This window comes from Lissotriton vulgaris, chromosome 10, assembly GCF_964263255.1.
Source record: "Lissotriton vulgaris chromosome 10, aLisVul1.2, whole genome shotgun sequence".
NCBI lineage: Eukaryota > Metazoa > Chordata > Amphibia > Caudata > Salamandridae > Lissotriton > Lissotriton vulgaris.
Window position 1 is genome coordinate 1,138,587,477 of NC_141698.1, and position 6,000 is coordinate 1,138,593,476.

The following is a 6,000-nucleotide window of genomic DNA, read 5'->3' on the forward strand; positions in this document are numbered from 1 at the left end:
GGCATGGAAGCAGGGGGACGAGACTGAGTTGATCTAGCGGTCCATTTTGAGCTCCTGAGTCCAGGATGATTCCCAGGTTACATGCGTGGTCCGTGGAGGTTGACGAGGGGGCACTAGGTGTTCCAGGCATCATGGTTTGGGCCTGTGATTGTATTGTATATTGGATTTATCTAACATACTCCCTCGTTTTATTGGTGAACTGTGCACTATAATGTCAGGTGTGGCCCCGTGGCAGGCATCTACAGATGCCTGCCACGGGGTGCAGGTTAGGATCCTGCCACAGGATGCAGGGAGCAACAGGGGGGCACAATGGGTGTCATCTTCGTCCCCCAACAGGAGTCTCCACACCCAGGGGGCCCCATTGTGGGCCTACAAACATTTCTAACATGTAGTCCGCGTATGACACTGTTAAGTTCGTAGGTTTTGATGATGAGGACGACCGGAGCCATGTTGGCGTTTAAGAGAGTCAGGCTGATTAAGGTTCCCTGAGGGACTCCGCAGGTGGTTGGTGTAGGGTCGGAAAGAAGAGTCTGCCAGAGAGGAAGGAGCTGATCCATTCGAGATCATTGTCCTGGATCCCTGCGTCGTGAAGTCTGTGTATTAGTGTCTGGTGGGAGACTGTGTCGAACGTCCCTGAGAAGTTGAGGGCTACTGTTTCTCCTTTGTCCAGTTGGGTGCAGATGTCTGTTGTGGTGAGGAGGGCGGTTTCCATACTGTGGTTTTTCCTGAAGCTGGATTGGAAGGAGCCATGGGTGTTGTGCTCTTCGATGAATGTGGCAAGTTGGCTGTTGATGGCTTTCTCCATAAATTTCGCAGAGATTTCTGTAGTTTTCGAGATCGGTGGGGTCTGCCGAGAGAGCGGTGGCAGCTATTAAGTAGGGGGCGGGGAGCTGGATTGGGGGAGGGCCCGCGGTGGCAGCAGCGGTAGAGAAAAACGGGCAGGAAAAGGAAATAGAGGAAAAGGGAGAAAAGTAAGGGCGAATAAAGCAGAAATAGCTCATAAAATAGCAGAAGAAAACCAGAAAGGTGAAAAAAGAGAATGGGCAGAAATCTGAAAGAGACACATTAGTGATAGGTTCCTTACCTTAGAATATCCCCAGGCATCAGACTGGATCTGGAAAGTTTTTCGTCAGCAGTACCCCTGCGCGTCGGAAGGTGGCGTCGTGCTGCTATGTCCGTCGCTGGCGTCTTATGCACCGAGATGACGTCACGGATACTACTTGGGCCCCAAACATGTGCGCTGATGTCAGTTATTTCTTTTTCCGCGCCAGCAAGCGCAGATCTGGTTAGAGCACGTACCCTAGTCACTTTTTGACTAACTTTTGAGACTTTTGTCTACTTTTTTTGAGTCTGACTCCTGGTGCCACGTAGGGATACCTGGGTTTAAATCCTGTGGGCCTTTCTCTGTACGATGTCGGTGGCCAACCCCCATGGCACCTGTCTCTACTGTCTGGAGCACGACCATGGCCCTTTGGTCATGTTCCGACTGTCTGGCCATGGCTCCGAAGGCTTTGCAGTCCAGAAAGCTGCTGGAGGCCCGGCAGTCGTGTCCTCGCTGTGTGAGGTCCAGGCGTCGCTCGAGGGACTGACCCTGGAGCCATCACCATCGCTCCTCGAAGAAGCGTTTGCGCTCTCAGATGCCCCCCCCCCTCACCCGTCAGTCTCCGGGGGCCAGGGGTACCTCTTCTGCGGCTCTGTTGGAGCCGGAGTCTCACGGCCTACCCACCTTATCCGGGTCTGTCGGCGACTCCGGCCAAGGTGCAAGATTTTCTTGCTGCCATAGACCGCCTTTTCAGGCCCCGGGCTCCTGCCGCCGGGCCTTGCGGTCTCAGCTTAGGGCCCTTACTTGCCGCTGGCTCCGCTACTGGCGCTGCAGGGTCCTCCGGCGCCTCCGTTCCCAGTACTGCAATGGGTCCCGTTCTTCCCACCTCCGCCCTTTCCCGGTTTTCAGGCCAATTTTGCTCCGGGTTGGGACCCTAATTGGGACATGGTGCTGGATCGGCGCTGTTGGACCATTTGTATTTTCCGGTCCCTCCCCCGTCGCAGCAGCCTGTATCACGGGCAGTGGAGGAGGGGTGCGACTGGGAGGGGTCTTAGGACCCTCTTGCATGGCAGTGCAAGTCTGAACAGGAGTGGGTGGAGGAGTCTGAGGATGCAGGTGGCCTTGACCTCTCTGAGCCTGGTTTTCTGCCTCCTGCTGTCATGGATGAGGGCGCCACGTATACTGTGATGCTCTGTAGAGCAGCTGAGGCCCTTGACCTGTCACTCTCAAAAACCAACCTCCTCACGTGAGTTTTTCAGCCGGCGGCAAGCTCTATGGAGCCTCTGCTTAGGTTCAATGAGGCGTTAACAGGTGTTTTGAGGGCACCTGGTCTAGACCAGCCACAGGGGTTCCGGTGGATAAGAACGTGGCCAGGTGACATCGCCCGGCACCGGATGATCCTGCTTTTTTTTAACAAACCACCTGACTGGAGAGCCTGGTCATCCACGCCTCAATTTCCCAAAGCGCATTCCTTTCCGCCCCACTGGATAAGGAATCAGAAGCTGGAGCGGTTGGTGCGTGCGAATATGATAGAGAGTAGAGACTATATGCCCTGAGCTTGTAGCCCCCAGCATATTGTGGAGTGGTGCAAAATGTGCGGGTTCCTGAAGGAACTCCGGAATAATGGACTGCATTCCCTGTTGTAGTCGTACATATAAAAAAAATCTAATGGAGTGCTCTGTAAGTCGTGAAACAATTGATCAGTGGAGCAGAATATACCATTGCGAAAAAGATTCCCTACCCTCCCATTTAGTAATTTTTGTGTTCGCACAATCTGCGGAAACCTCTTGCTTGGAGTAAAGGTATCTGGGGGTGATAGGAGAGAGGCAGTTGTGGGGAGTATAAGAGTGGGGCCCGAGGCGGTTGCCTATACGATGCCATGCATCCACCGTGCCAGTTGTAGGCTCTGTATTACGGGTGCGAGGCAGTGCATGTATTATCCCGTCGAGGGGGATGGGGTTGGCTAGCCAGTGTTCTGTCGCAATCTGTGGCATGTATTTGGATGGGTTTATCCAATACTGAGCATAGTGCGCCTGCGCACATTCAAAGTACAGTTCAAAATCCGGGATATCAAACCCACCTTGTCCATAAGGCCTCATGAGCACTGCCCATTTTAGTGTGGGCTGTTCGCCCTCCCCCCAAAAATGTTATCAGTTCCGCACAGAGTGTTTTAAAAAGTGGCGCCCAGGGTTGTATGGGATAATCATAAAAAAATACAAGAATTGAGGGAGTATCATCATTTTTATCAGGGATGCCCTACCGGCCATTGATAGTGGCAGAGATCCATCGCGTGACATTACCAGATAGACGCTCAATAGCTGTCCCATAATTGAGGCGGATTATCTAATCTGTTTCCTCCAACCTGGACCCCTAGGTAACGCTGGTCAGTATCACACCATTCCAGCGAATAATCTAGAACAACTTGTGCGACCTCCGTCGTGAATGGGAATACTTGCGACTTTGTCCAGTTAATATGGACACCATAGAGGTGCTCCAATACTACAAATTCTCGCTGCAATGGATTAATATTGTTTTGAGGGTCTCATAGCATCATATCATCCACATATAGGGATATCGGGTTTTGTTGTAAGTTACACCTCAGCGCCTGCTCATGTTGGCGCAGTTTGCATGCCAGTGGCTCAATTGCGAGGGCAAATAGCAAGGGCGATAGTGGGCATCCTTGACTGGTGCCTCTTGAGATGGGGACTATTGCCGATTTGTGCCCAATTATGAGCACCCTAGCTGTGGGGAGTTGGTACAATAAGTGTATCTAGGACACGAATATAGTGGGAAATCCCATGCGCTGTGATATGCCTATGAGGTAGTCCCATTCTACTGAATCAAATGCCTTCGTGGCATCAAAGTGCAGCTGCCAGAGGAAGCTCTGGTGCAACATTCTGAAGGACTGAAAATAAGGTACGGAGATTGTGTGGTTGCGCGACCAGGTATAAATCCTGATTGATCAGGTAGTACAAGTTTGCCCATTAATAGGATTAATCTATTGGCTATGACCTTGGCCAGTATTTTTGTATCACAGTTTCAAAGTGACAGCGGCCTATATGAGTCGCAGAAGGTAGAGGTTTTGCCAGGCTTGAGCAGAGACTTGATCAATGCCTCCCTCATCGAAAGGGGAAGTATGCCACATTCTAAGGATTCTTCATACAATTCTTTCAGCACGGGGGAAGCTGGAGCAGATTTACAAGAAATTGTTTTCCTCTGCCAGCTTATGGCTGCGGTCGGTGAACACTGCATGCATCTTGGGCCGCTACTCGCACGCTGTGTGGGACACGGTGGTGCAGACACTGCCTCTGTCCGGAGGAGGTTCGGGCAGTACTTTCCCAAGCTGTTGCTGAGAGGCAAGACGCTGCAAAGTTCGCCATCCGGAGTGGGCTGGACACCCCAGACTCTCTAGGTAGTGAGATCTCCACAACAGTGACCCACCGTCGCCACGCCTGGTTGAGGTCCAAGGGTTTTTCAGGGGATCTTCAGAGTTCCCTCATAGCCATGCCCTTTGATGGTACTCGCCTGTTTGGCGATAAGGCAGACCGCTACGACCAAGTCCTTGGGCCTCTCCACCACGCGCCCAGCCACGTCTGCTTTTCGTTCCTTTCGTGGCCACGGAAGGGGTGCCCCAACACGTTTGTTCAGTCAGAAGCCTGCACAGAACCAACCTCAGCGTGGACGTGGTGGCTGCCGCGGTGGCACAGGGGGCCAGTGTGCGGGTCAGTCCACCCCCGCTCCTGCAGTATCCGCCTCAAAGCCTTTCTAGTCTGAGCTTTGGGGTGCACCCCACGCTGGTGGGGGGCAGTATTCAACATCACCCCCCTCACTTGTGTCCTGGCACCTCAGACAGGTGGATGCTGCTAATCATCCAAAGGGGCTAATCCCTCCCGTTTGAGTCTGCCCCCTCCCAGCCATGCCACCTCAGTTCCACCGCATGTCGGGAGATCACTTTGCGCTTCTCCAACAGGAAGTCACGGTCCTCTTGGCCAAGGGGGCCATCGAGCGCGTTCCTGGGCCAGAAGTTGGACCAAAACTGAGAAAGGAGGCCTCCGGAAGGAGAAGTTCAAGATGTTGACTCTGGCTCAGGTCTTTGCTGCCCTCGACCCTGGAGACTGGATGGTAGCGGTGGACTTGCAGGACGCATAGTTTCATATCCCCGTCCTGCTGGCCTGCCCGCGTTACCTGGGGTTCACAGTAGGCCACAAGCAATTTCAGTTTGTCGTGCTCCCATTCGGCCTTACCAGTGCCCCTCGATTGTTTACAAAAGTGATGGCGGTAGTTGCAGCTCATCTGCGCAGATCAGGGGTTTCAGTCTTCCCCTAGTTCGACGATTGGCTGTTGAAGGCGGGCTCGCCCCGGCAGTCGTCTCACACTACCAGACTATGGCCGACCTCCTGCATTTGCTGAGGTTCTCCATCAACTTGCCAAAGTCGCACCTGAGTCCCTCTCAGAAGCTTCCCTTCACTGGATTCAACGCGGTTTCGGGTTTATCCTCCTAAGCAGGGGATATTCAGGCTATGATTCTGATCTTACAGCCTCTATCCCGGGTTTTAGGGGACCCTCTAGCTCCTGGGACTCCTGCATCCTGCTAGTGCAACAGGCCAGATTGCATATGTGGGCTCTGCAGTGGGACCTGAAGTTCCAATGGGCACAGCATCAGGGCAACCTGTCCGATCATGTCCAGATCTCGGAGGGCACTGCATGACAATTGCAGTGGTGGCTCTCTAATCGCGATTGGGTCCATGGCAGATACTGCTCCCTTCCCCAACCGGAGCACACAGTGGTAATGGATGTGTCCCTCCTGGGATGGGGTGGCCACTTGGGAGAGACGGAGATCAGAGGCCTCTGGTCTCCGGCGGAGTCTCTGCTCCATATCAACCGTTTGGAGCTTTGGGCGATCCGACTTGCACTGAAATCATTCCTTCCGTCTGTCTAGTGAAGTGTAGTGCAGGTGT